The 13,850-nt window shown below is 44.5% G+C and overlaps 1 pseudogene; it reads right to left on the bottom strand.

The window, feature by feature from the left end:
- Positions 1–4,210: 4,210 nt before the first annotated feature.
- On the bottom strand, positions 4,211–13,850 carry LOC139162875 (zinc finger protein 420-like; annotated as a pseudogene).

Raw genomic sequence — 13,850 nt, 5'->3', positions numbered from 1 at the left:
TTGTCAATGCCTAACCCTAATGCTGAAGAGCAGGAGAGGGGAGTCTGTGGGGCTGGATAGGAAGCGGGGTCGTCTAGGGGAGGCCTCTCATCCCGGTGGCATAGAAGGTTGGGTTGGCCCAGCATGTCTGACCCCTGGGAGATCCATCCTGCCTAGAGAGGTTGAGCTCAGTGTGGAGAAATGTACTGGGGGTGCTTTTCTGACACCTAGAAATATAACACAACAGAATCCAGAATAACAGAGTGGGAAGGGATCTTGGAGGTCATCTAGTCCAACCCCCTGCGCAAGCTGGACACCTCATGTCCTTCTGGTCCAAGGGCTGCCCAGTTTCTTCCTCAACACTTCCAATGATGGAGCTGCCTCTCTTATTATCTGCCATGGGAAATATTCCCTTTAAGGAGCATGTGTGTATGTGATCTGGACCATCCTTTGTTCATGTGACGGAGGGATCCAGCGTGTCTAGATAGGTGGAAAGCAGTATGGAGAAATCTGTTTGCAGAGCTTTGACATGTCAGGAAAGTTAATGGAATCTATCGATGGGGAGGGGGCTCCTCTGACTTCCCCCTGCCCCCGAAGGGTCTTTTTTTTCTCCTTCCAGCAACTCCCATCCAGCCTCCTGCAGGTGAGTTTCTCTTCTTCCTTCACCTGCCCCCCGGTCCCAGTTTTAAAAAATCTTTTATCTTCCATTTTTCAGGGGGGAAAATGTTTCTAAATGAATCAAACACCCTCAAATTCTCCCTGCACAGACTCAGTGCTCCAGTGGAATGAAAGTTCAAATTTCAGCCAAATTTTCCTTACACAAAACTCCACAATGAGGTGCCACCAAAGGCAACAGATTGAAAAGACTCAGAAGGGGTTTAGCCTCTCACAAGAGAACAAAATTGATCAACTTTTGCAAAATTGCAACATGACCCATGCACACCCATGTCGCTCTCCAATACAAACAGATTTTTACAAGTTGACACAACAGAATAGTCCTCAATTTGAAGATCAAACACTTTACCGTTCAGTCATTGGGTCACTGTTATACATTAGCAGTTGGACAAGACCCGACATTTCACTTAGTGTCAATCTTTTGTCAAGACACGTTGGCAAAGCAACTACATTTCACTGGACATGCATAAAGAGACTGCTGAGATACATGAAGCACACAAAAGACATGAAATTGTTCTTAGAACCAGAACACAACAATTATCCTGAGTTGATTTGCTATGAAGATTCTGATTGGGCAGGTGATAAAGAAACATGAAAAAGTACCTCTGGTTATATAATGTTTTTGAATGGTTGTCCAATTTATTGGAAAGTTAGAAAGCAAAGCTTTATTTCTTGTTCTTCCACTGAGTCAGAATATGCCTGTTTCTGACTGTTGTAATGCTTTAACCTGTGTTTCTGCTCTCGTTGATAGTATTTGGGGTGATCCCATGAAACCAATTGTTATTATTGAGGACAATATTTCAGTTACGTTCATATCTGAAACTGAATATGTTGGAGCTCGTTCACGGCACATCAACATAAGATATAAGAATGCAAGAGAATACGTAAAACAAGGATTCGTGAAACTATATTATGTGCCCACAACTGAACAGATCGCTGACGTGCTGAATAAACCACTGCCAGCTGACCAACACGAATACCTCTCCAAGAAAATGTGCCTTACGTGAACCAATGTCCCTGATGACCGCCAAAGAAGGGGTGTCATGCTGAATATTGCCAGCCTGAGACATTTAGTAATTAAAGAGTTAATATGTGTGCCTTTATTAATCTCCTCCTATATTTTGTGTAATATCCTGCCTTGTCATTTCCGCCTTCTTGCTCCGTTGTTCTTCTCTGCCTTAAGACTCCATGATGTGAGGTATTTGTTCTTTTGTCTACACTCAATGTTTATTTATACTTTCATAATAAAAGAAATCTTGTTTTGAATAAATGTTTGGAACTCTAAAATCCATCGCCTCCACGATAAAGTTCAAATGGACTTTTACAACCGTGACAACAACATATAAAAATAATATTAAAATATTATGAAGCCCAATTTCTTTATAAGAAGAAAGAAGGTGGGCTAAGAACAAAGGGTCACGAAGAAAAGCCCACAAACTAAGGGTGTTCCCTCCCCGAAGGAGGAATGGGAAGGAATGGTCCCTTTCTTTCCATCCTATTTGCAATTCCCCCAAAACCTGGAAAAATTCTGGGTAAGATGTTAGTGTTGGTGAGTTTTTATTTTAGATTGCAATTCTTTTTTCAGGTCTCTGTAAGGAAAAACAGACCAAAATCTGAAAAAATTGCTATGTGCTCAGCAAGAAGACTTTTTCTGGTATGTTGCTTTTTTAATGTAGCAATTAAAGAATTTTAAAAATCTCCAATAACATTTAGAAGAGGTTCAGATAAAGGAGAAGAGAAACTCACCTGCAGGTGGGTGGATGGGAGTTGTTGGAGGGAGAAAATGAGTCAATCAGGATCCTTCATGGGCTCGAGGACTCAGAGGGACCCCCTCCCCATTGATAGCCCACAATAGGTTGCATTCTCTTTCTTTAATAAACCTCCAAGAATATTCCCAAAAATATTTCTGAAAGAGACCCTCTTGGCTAAGCTTGATTAAGAGGCCTCCCCTAGCTGGTCCCCTCCCCACAACTCATCTTCCATCCCCTCAGACTCACCTTTCCTGCTCTTCAGGTAGAAGAGCCCCACAGCAAGGAAGACCACTCCTATCACAGCCCCCATAATCCCCATCCAGATTTTGCACCTGGCAGAACTGGAGGAACGGGGCTCTAGGGAAGGAGGAGCCTCATCTGAGCAGGAGGATCAGGCCCACCTTCCCCAAGAGGGTGCATTCTGGATCTCCCTAGAAAGAGGGTTAATAATAATAATAATAATAATAATAATAATAATAATAATAATAATAATTCATTACACTTGTATGCCACCCCTCTCTGAAGACTCGGAGCTTTCTTGGGATTGGGGGGGCAGCAGGGAGTCTGGAAGGAATAGGAGGGATCTGGCGGGGAAAGGGAAAGCGGGGCAGGTGGAGGCAGAGGAGTTCAGGCAGATCCCCAGATCATAGCAGAGCTTTGGACAGGATCCCTCTTTCCTTCTTCACCAAATCTCTAAGTGGCACAATTTTTAGATGGATTGAGGAGGGGGCGAAAGTGGAGGTGTCTGTGTGAGTCCCCCAAGAGGGTCCTTAAAATATCCATTGCATCTCAGAGTACTTTGCTAACAGTATTGCTCTCTGTTGAAGGATGGTTTTAATAACTATTAATTTTATAATGCTGAAAATTATTCGTTATTTGTAAATTAAAGCTGGGATTTAACCTGGTTGCTACCTAGACAAAGTACAGTAATACCTCGTCTTACGAACCTAATTGGTTCCAGGGGGAGGTTCGTAAGATGAAAAGTTCGTAAGACAAAACATTGTTTCCCATAGGAAACAATGTAAAATCAATTAATCCGTGCAACGGAAAAAAAAACGCAAAAAAACAACGACGCCCGGCTTTCACCTTTTGAAACACCCGGGGGTGCTTCCCAGCATCCTCTTGAACCCGAACGCCAAACCCAAACCTCCGGGTTCGGCGTTCGGGAGGCCGCTGGGAAGCCCCACCGCACGGCTGTCACCTTTTACAACAGCCGGGGGGCTTCTCGGAGGCCTCCCGAACACCGAACCTGGAAGTTCAGGTTTGGCGTTCGGGTTCAGGAGGCTGCTGGGAAGCCCCCCGGCTGTTTTAAAAGGTGACAGCCGGGCGGCGGGGCTTCCCAGCGGCCTCCCGAACCTGAACTTTTGCCGAACTTCCGGGTTTGGCGTTCGTGTTCAGGAGGACGCTGGGAAGCCCCTTGGCTGTTTCAAAAAGCGACAGCGGGGAGGCGGGGCTTCTCGGCGGCGGCAGCAGCGGGTTCGTAAGAAGAAAAAAGTTCATAAGAGGCAAAAAATTTCTGAACCCCGTGTTTGTATCTCGGGTTATTCGTAAGACGAGGGGTTCGTATCATGAGGTACCACTGTACGACATTTCCAGTGTGAGGTTTTGTTTTTTTGTTCTTCATAATAAGACCATTTGCATCTGGGAACGTTAACAATCTTTGTGTATTAGCTTAAAAAAAGGCAGCGGTTTTACAAAGTGAAAACCGTGACTTGTTTTTTTGAGCAAGAAATGCAAATGGATCAGAAAAAATATTTCAGCAAGAAAATGGATGGAGCATTTTTAAATAAGTGGAAATTGAAAAGTTTCAATTTGACATTTTATTGAAAATACCTTCAACTTCTGTAGATTACTTTTAGCAGTTGACTCACTAAAATGAGGACCCAGATTGCTTGGGACAAGAAGCTGTCTTTGTAAACTGCTCAAAGATAAAGTGGTAGAGCATTGTAGAGTAGTAAAGAAATCTAAGTGGAATTGCTATTGCTATATAGTTTCTCCCGAGTATGGATCCTTTTATGAGACGATAAAGATCTAATCTGAGCAAAGGTCTTTCCACACTCCATGCATTTATATGGCTTCTCCCCTGTATGAATCCTCTTATGGCAAATAAAAGTACCTTTTCGAGCAAAGTTCTTTCCACATTCAATGCATTTATACGGCTTCTCCCCTGTATGGATCCTCTTATGGGAAATAAAAGTATCTTTTCGAGCAAAGGTCTTTCCACATTCCATACATTTATACGGCTTCTCCCCTGTGTGGATCATTTTATGGGTATTAAGGGCACTGCTCTGAGCAAAAGTCTTTCCACACTCCATGCATTCATATGGCTTCTCACCTGTGTGGATCCTTTGGTGGTAAATAAAATGATCTCTTCGAGCAAAGGTCCTTCCACACTCCATGCATTCATACGGCTTCTCCCCTGTGTGGATCCTTTTATGGGAAGTAAGTGCACTAGTATAAGCAAAGGCCTTTCCACACTCCATGCATTTATATGGTTTCTCCCCTGTGTGGATCCTTTTATGTGAAATAAGTGAACTACTTTGAGCAAAACTCTTTCCACACTCTATGCACTTATACGGCTTCTCCCCTGTGTGGATCCTTTTATGGGAAGTAAGTTCATTGCTCTGAGCAAAGGACCTTCCACACTCCATGCATTTATATGGTTTCTCCCCTGTGTGGATCCTTTTGTGGGAAATAAGATGACCACTTTGAGCAAAAGTCTTTCCACACTCCATGCACTTATACGGCTTCTCCCCTGTGTGAATCACCTTATGGGAAGTAAGATGAACTTTTTGAGCAAAGGTTTTTCCACATTCCATGCATTCATATGGCTTCTCCCCTATGTGGATCCTTTTATGGGAAATAAGTGCACTACTTTGAGGAAAGGTCTTTCCCCACTCCATGCATTCATATGGCTTCTCCCCTGTGTGGATCCTTTTATGGGAAGTAAGAGAATTACTATGAGCAAAGGTATTTCCACATTCCATACATTTATACGGCTTCTCCCCTGTGTGGATCATTTTATGGGTATTAAGGGCACTGCTCTGAGCAAAAGTCTTTCCACACTCCATGCATTCATATGGCTTCTCACCTGTGTGGATCCTTTGGTGGTAAATAAAATGATCTCTTCGAGCAAAGGTCCTTCCACACTCCATGCATTCATACGGCTTCTCCCCTGTGTGGATCCTTTTATGGGAAGTAAGTGCACTAGTATAAGCAAAGGCCTTTCCACACTCCATGCATTTATATGGTTTCTCCCCTGTGTGGATCCTTTTATGTGAAATAAGTGAACTACTTTGAGCAAAAGTCTTTCCACACTCCATGCACTTATACGGCTTCTCCCCTGTGTGGATCCTTTTATGGGAAGTAAGTTCATTGCTCTGAGCAAAGGACCTTCCACACTCCATGCATTTATATGGTTTCTCCCCTGTGTGGATCCTTTTGTGGGAAATAAGATGACCACTTTGAGCAAAAGTCTTTCCACACTCCATGCACTTATATGGCTTCTCCCCTGTGTGGATCAGCTTATGGGAAGATAAACTTTTTGAGCAAAGGTTTTTCCACACTCCATGCATTCATATGGCTTCTCCCCTGTGTGGATCCTTTTATGGGAACGAAGTGCACTGCTCTGAGCAAAAGTCTTTCCACACTCCATGCATTTATACGGCTTCTCCCCTGTGTGGATCCTTTTATGGGAATTAAGAGAACTACTATGAGCAAAGGTCTTTCCACATTCCATACATTTATACGGCTTCTCCCCTGTGTGGATCATTTTATGGGTATTAAGTGCACTGCCCTGAGCAAAGGTCTTTCCACACTCCATGCATTTATATGGCTTCTCCCCCATGTGGATCCTTTTGTGGATAGTAAGTTGCCCCCTTGTTTTAAAACATTTTCCACATTTCAAACATTTATAAGGCTTCTCTTTTCTGTCGATCCCTTTTTGGGATGTCAGGTAGTTACTTCCAAGAGAAAGAATGGATGTCCCATTGTAATTTTGTCCATTGTGTCTTCTTATAACATCTTCTCCTTTGTTTTGGGTTAGTGTTAATTTACTTGTACTATAGCTCTGATTAGCTTCACACTTTTCCCAATATATTTTTTCTTGATTTTCTCTTGTTGCACAAGTATGTCTTTCATCAGAGCATCAGTGGAAGATGAGTTTTCCTGATTCCAATCCTTTGACTGGTTTCTTTTGGGGCTTTCGGATTCTATTGGAATTCCAAACTTCTCCGTTCCATCTTTAGGGTTGGTGACCTGGAGCAGTTCACAGGAATCTCGATTCTCTTGTCCTGTCCTGTTATTACCTTCAAAGCAAAAAAGAAATGAAAATGAAAGCCTTTGTTCTTAAACTGGATTGGGAGAAGACTCTTCTATGGGCTGGGTGTGAAAGTTCTATTCTGACACAATTTGGGAGGTTTCAGAGTACAAATGACAACACAGTCCTTTCACATGACCTCCAGAGGATACATAAAAGCACACCTCGTTCTTTTCAGCCTCCACAGGTAAGTTCAAATAGAAATGGAAAAATAGAGATAGCACAGAAAGCATCTAAGCAAAGAGACATTGACTCTTTCCTTCATTCAAGCACCAGAAGACCAGATCCATTAATAATAATAATAATAATAATAATAATAATAATAATAATAATAATAATAATTTATTAGATTTGTATGCTGCCCCTCTCCGAGGACTTTCCTTCTCCCTCCCAGAAGACGATATCTCATAATACATGTATTATTTTTAAAAATAAAAAACTAACTATAATCTGTCTTCTTGAAGTCTGATTCGCGACTAGAAAACTCTTACCCAGAGAGACCACATTCCTATGATTTTCAAGCATCACTTCTGAATGCAGCACTTTCTGGTCAGGATCCAGCTGCGACCATTCTTCCTCAGAGAAATACACCGCCACCTCCTCGAAGGACACAAGACTCTCCTGAACATGGAAAAAAGAACAGAACAGGAGGATTTGCAAGATCTTTTCATGTTCATCAAAGATTTAGACAAGAGGATAGATGGTGTGCAGTAGCTGCCAATAAAGCAGTAACACAGTTCTAGGCTGCATCAACAGAGGGATAGAATCAAGATCACGTGAAGTGTTAATGGTAAGGCCACAGTTGGAGTATTGCATTCAGTTCTGGTCACCACAATATAAAAAAGACGTTGAGACTCTAGAAAGAGTGCGGAGAAGAGCAACAAAGATGGTTAGGGGACTAGAGGCTAATATTGTGATGACGAAATTATGGCAGAGCCATTTCTCCGGGCACTCCAAGTGGCGGCCATGAAACTTCCAGGTTTCTGACATGCTTGTGCAGTGCCGAGAAGAGGGAGGAGTGGCTTCTGGACCCGCAGAAGCTGCTGACTGCCCTGGCGTCCGCACGCCAGTGGGGAAATCCCGGCGCCGCTTGAGGAGCAGCTGGAGGAGTTGGAGAGATAGGTGCATTTCTGCCCTCCCCCTGTGGCCTGCCCCCACCTCGCCTAGCCTGTTTGTGAGGATGGGAGAGAAGCGGGGGAGAGCCCAGCTGTAGCTTTCGCTGGCCGACTGGAGCCGTGCAGGAGAGGTGGCTGGACCTCTCTTGTGTATCTCCGGTCCGTTTTCAAAAAGAACAGATAAAAGAGCAAGGCGGAAAAGGCATCGACTCACTCTCCTGCCCTCTCCCAGCGCCCGGCTCTCCTCCTCGCCTCCAGTGTCAAAGAGCGAGCAAACCATCCTGCCTCCCTCCATGCACGCCTTCACACCCAGACACACACACACACATGCAAAGGAATCAGGAGGCTGCCATGCGCGTGGGCGTATGTGAATGTGAAGGCGCACATGGAAGTCGGCAGCAGCTGTGGCCGAGGGAGACAAAAAGGTTTGCTTGGCCTTTGACACAGGAGGCGAGGAGGGGAGCCAGGCACTGGGAGAGGGCAGGAGAGTGAGTCAGTGCCTTCTCCACTTTGCTCTTTGTCTGTTCAAGTACAGTGATACCTTGTCTTACAAACTTAATTGGTTCCGGGACGAGGTTCTTAAGGTGAAAAGTTTGTAAGATGAAACAATGTTTCCCATAGGAATCAATGGAAAAGCGATTAATGCATGCAAGCCCAAAATTCACCCCTTTTGCCAGCCAAAGCGCCTGTTTTTGCGCTGCTGGGATTCCCCTGAGGCTCCTCTCGCTGGGAAACCCCACCTCTGGACTTCCGTTGCCAGTGAAGCACACGTTTTTGCGCTGCTGGGATTCCCCTGCAGCATCACAAAAACACGGAAGTCCAGAGGTGGGTTTTCACATGGATGGGAGCCTCAGCGCAATCACAGCAGTGCAAAAACGGGTGCTTCGCTGGCAACAGAAGTCTGCAGGCGGGGCATCCCAGTGGCGGCGGTGGGTTTGTAAGGTGAAAATAGGTTGTAAGAAGAGGCAAAAAAAAATCTTAAACCCCGGGTTTGTATCTCGAAAAGTTTGCATGACGAGGCGTTTGTAAGATGAGGTATCACTGTATATTCAAATGTATTAAAAATGTACATTTCATCACTAAAAACCTATCCGCTCAGTCTATCCCATTCATACACATTCATCCAAAACTTCTATTTACTAATTAATTAAAAAGATTATCAGAATTAAAAGTACATTAAAAAAAGAATACATTTAAATATATATATAGGCCCTCAGATAATCCAATAGTGCAATAGGGATATCAAAAATTTCATAAGCGCTACTAAAATATTATAAAATGTACTAAAATAGAGCGGAACGGGGAGGAAGGCTATCACCTCCCCACACCAAAGCCACTTAGAGCTACTGGTCGGCCAGCAAAGATTTGGCCTGGGCAGGAGGAGGAAAGAGGAAAGAAGCTGGCATTTCCAGGCGCTTGCTTTGTCTCCTCCCCCTCCCCACCCCCTCCCCAAGGTTCCTCCCTCAAGCTGCCTGGTGACAAGAGAAAAAAGTGAAGGCTGTGTGGCAAGAAAAGGAGAGAAGAGTCAGAATCTCCCTATATGTCACTTTATGTGATGTAAAAGCTTTGCTGGCTGACGGATTCTGGAAGCTGAAGTCCTCCGGCCCTCTGGAATCAACTCCCCCCGGAGATTAGAACTGCTCCCACCCTCCTTGTCTTTCGTAAACTACTCAAGACCCACCTATACCACCAGGCATGGGGGATTTGAGACATCTTGCCCCCAGGCTCCTTATAATTTATGTTTGGTATGTATGTGTTGTCTGGTTTTTAATTATGAAAGGGTTTTTAGTTATTTTTAATATTAGATTTGTGCCACTATAATATTGTTTTTTATCATTGTTGCGAGTCTTCGGAGAGGGGCGGCATACAAATCTAATAAATTGAATTGAATAAATTGAATTTCTGTTGGGCCAGTGACTTTCCAGCTCATGTATATCTGCTTGGCTAGGCCGCAGCATGGGTTCAAATTTACTTGTATGAGATTCTCTAAAATGGGCAATGAAAAGGGTTTAGTTCAACTGGCAGCCTTTTTTAATGAGTTTTCATCAGAATATGAGACGGGAAGCAAACCCCTTCCATCAACTGTTCTCTCTTAAGCTCCTCCTCTAGCCCTGTGATGGCGAACTTGTGGCACCCAATTTTCACAAACACTGGGCTGTTTGTGCCTTCCCCGAGCCCTCGGAAGCATTCTGCAGACCTCACAAACCTCCCCCATTTTTGCACAACGGGCCTGTTCTTCACCCATTTTTGCAAAATGCGGGGTGGGCAGAGGGCTTGAAAGGCCCGCAAAGTGCTCCTGGGGGAGAGGGGCAGGGAGGACAGAAACTTTTTTCGTACTTACCACTTGACAATCTTGGTGTGTCCTATAGTCTGAAAAATAGGGTAAATTGCCCTATTGGCAGTCGGTTATAAATACGTGGGTGTTGGGTCGCGGTTTGGGCATTCGGTTTCAAAAAGGTTGGCCATCACTGGGTGAAACATATGAAAAACGGTTGCAGGACCTGGGTATCTCTAGTTTAAAGGAAAGAAGGACTGGGGAGACATGATAGCGATGTTCCAGTATCTCAGGGGTGGCCGCAAAGAAGAGGGAGTCAAGCTAAGGAGACAAGCGACTTAGAACTAAGGAGGAATTTCCTGACAGTTAGAACAATTGAACAACTGAGATTAAAACCAGAGACCTCTCTCCTAGGCATAATAAATCAAAAACTCAAAAAAGACTATTATTATCTGATACTATTATTATCTGATATGATTACTGCAATAGGAATTACAATAGCACAAAATTGGAAAAAAGAAGAAACACCATCAGAAAGAGAAATGATTAAAAAAAAATATGACTGTGCAGAAATGGACAGACTAACCCAAAAACGTAAAAATAAAGAAGAATCAAATTATGAAATCTGGAAAAAAATTTATGACTGGGTAGAGACAAGAAAATACAGTGATACCTCGTCTTACAAACGCCTCATCATACAAACTTTTCGAGATACAAAGCCGGAGTTTAAGATTGTTTTGCCTCTTCTTACAAACAATTTTCACCTTACAAACCCACCGCTGCTGCTGGGATGCCCCGCCTGCAGACTTCCGTTGCCAGTGAAGCACCCGTTTTTGCGCTTCTTGGATTCCCCTGAAGCTCCCCTACATGGGAAACCCCACCTCCGGACTTCCATTGCCAGTGAAACGCTCGTTTTTGCGATGCTGGGATTCCCCTGCAGCATCGCAAAAACACAGAAGTCTGGAGGTAGGGGTTCCCATGGAGGGGAGCCTCAGGGGAATCCCAGCAGTGCAAAAATGGGCACTTCGGATGGTAAAAGGGTTGAATTTTGGGCTTGCACGCATTAATCGCTTTTCCATTGATTCCTATGGGAAACATTGTTTCGTCTTACAAACTTTTCACCTTAAGAACCTTGTCCTGGAACCAATTAAGTTTGTAAGACAAGGTATCACTGTATAAACAAAAACAATAACAATAACAATAACGGTAGTAAATAAACAAGATGTTCTTAAAATCATTCCGAGATACAACATCAAGATCAACCCAATATGACTTTAGATTAATTGTATAATAGAACAAATGTGTGACAACCGCTGATGCCATAAGCTGCATATTGATATCAAAAGGAAAAAATAGAACTGTTAGGTCAACACTTCAACGGGGAGGGAGGGAGAGGGAACTAGGGGCAGCTCTGTAAGTATCTTAGTATCTTAGTATCTTAAATTCTAAGTATCTTAGAATTTAAGCACAACAACCATACAAATAATAATTATACTCTGAAATGATACAATATGTAAAACACTATATATCTGCTCTTTTTTAATCTTTGTATTATAATAAAAGTGATTTTTTTAAAAAAAAAGAACAATTGAACGGCTTGCCTCCAGAAGATGTGAATGCTCCAACACTGGAGGTTTTTAAGAAGAGGTTGGATAATCATTTGTCTGAAGTAATTTAGAGATCTCCAAGGTCCCTTCCAACTCTGTTGTTGTTGTTGCTGTTGTTATTATTATTATTATTACTCTCACTATTATTACGTATATTTCATTATCTATAGTTCTTGCATAGACATCCCTCGTATCTGTTAATTTTCACCCTCCTTCTCTTTCCATCTCTATTTCCCAATTTGTTTGACTGCTCTTTATTTTTATCTTCTAGCCATTAAAAGCTTTCTTCCAAAATTTGTAACAATCCGTCTCATCTTTGTCCTTGTCTAAAAAAATTGCTTGTTATAAACTTAAAGTTGGAGGAGCTTCGAAGAGAACAAGACAAACAGAGGAAGCAACTGGAACCTGCTATTCTGCTCTCCATGTTACGGTAGAACACAAAAATAATCCTGGCCAAATGGAGGAAAATAGAAGGAGAGAGCACTCTGAACACCCACTTCACTTCCTGAAGGAAGAATAGAAATCTAGTAATTTTCCCCTTTCTTACTTGATTTGGAGGTTCAACCGCTGTGTGATCTCCGTCATAAAAACAAGAGAACTTCATTCTTTGTTTCTCTGTAAGGAACAAATAATTTCAAAATGCATCATTAACAAATGAGGAGGAGGCTTTCTATACAAAAGAAGAGACAGAGAGAGGTAAGACAGATGGACAACTGGAGGATATTTTATTACCTGCTGAAGTGTCATGGCTTTGATCTTCCCAAGGGATCCTCCTGAAAAATATCTCCTCAGGGGGATTTGATGGATTCTTCTTTCCCTCAGGATCTCTGATCTCCACAGTGCAGCACTTCAGATGGGAAGAAGGAAAAAAAAGCACAATGTACATCAAAGTGGATTCCCAGATTCGGAACACAATCTCAAAGACCCCAATACCCATCTGTGAGGTTGAGTGAGAAAACAGAACAATGTCCTACAAGAATTGGAGATGGGATGAATGCTAGAGAAGTTGGGGATGGAGGGGTGAAGTATTGAAACACATTCTCTATTCTCTTCTGAGCTCCCAAAAGTGTCTCACCTGCTCCTTCTGCTCCTCCGCCTGGCTCAGGAGGAGGCCTTCCGCCAGGGCCACCGCCTGGGAGCTGGTCTCTGCTCCACACTCCCGCACCCAGCCCTCCATCTCTGGGGGCAGAAGGGACAGGAGATGCTCCAGAACCACCAGGTCCAGCATCTGGGCTTTGGTGTGCTTCTCTGGCCTCAGCCATCGCCTGCACAAGTCGTGGAGTCGGCTGCAAAGTCCTCGGGGACCCTCAGCCTCCTGGTATTGGATGGAGTTCCAGGGCTGAACTTCTGAAGCGAGGATGGATTCTTCCTCCAGGATCTTCTGCCCGGGTCTTGTCCAGAGCTTCCCCCCCTTCCCAGGCTGAGCGGCTGCAGGGCCTTTTCCGCTTCCCCCCTTTGCAACAGGTGAGGTCTCCATCCTTTCTCTGTCCTGCAGAGCAACTCCAAAGGGGTCCAAGGACTCTTGTGGGTCTCCAGACGCCTTTTCCTTCACGTTACCATTTCTGGGAACACAGGACGGATCCCTCCAGGTGACTCCGCTCTTTTTTTTCTTCCCCCAGGAGAAAATGTGGCCTTGCAAAGACCACAAATGGCTTCCGGTTTCTGTCTCTGAGATGGAAGGAAAAACAAAGGCCCAGAATGAGAAGGTGGAATTCAGCCCCTGAGCGACCTTCACCCAACCTGCCCGGAGCCTCAAGAGGCTCATCCCAGCGCAGGGCCAAGGTCCCCCGAGCAGGGCCGGGAAGGAGGCAGCTGCAGAAACCGCCCCGCTTCTCTCTCCCTCCGGAGACAGGATTGGGCCCTCGGAGAGCCTGGTGAGAATCCCGTCTCCTCCTCCTCCTCGCCAGGTTTCGCTCCTGCCCTGCTGGGCCTCCGCCAGCCCCCCCCCCTTCCTTCCCACCCCCCCTCCCGGCATCCCCGCTTCTTCCGCTTCCCCCTGCAGGGGGAGGGCCGCTGGGGAGTATGGGACTTGGGAAGAGCCCCCACTCTCACCTTGGGCGCGTCTGGATGTCCTTCCACCACCTCCCGCAGGGTCCCAATCTCAGGTGGAGTCCCACGGGATGAGGAGAG

The sequence above is a fragment of the Erythrolamprus reginae genome, chromosome 2 (assembly GCF_031021105.1).
Source record: "Erythrolamprus reginae isolate rEryReg1 chromosome 2, rEryReg1.hap1, whole genome shotgun sequence".
In the NCBI taxonomy this organism is placed as follows: domain Eukaryota; kingdom Metazoa; phylum Chordata; class Lepidosauria; order Squamata; family Dipsadidae; genus Erythrolamprus; species Erythrolamprus reginae.
This window is presented reverse-complemented; position numbering and strand designations above follow the sequence as displayed.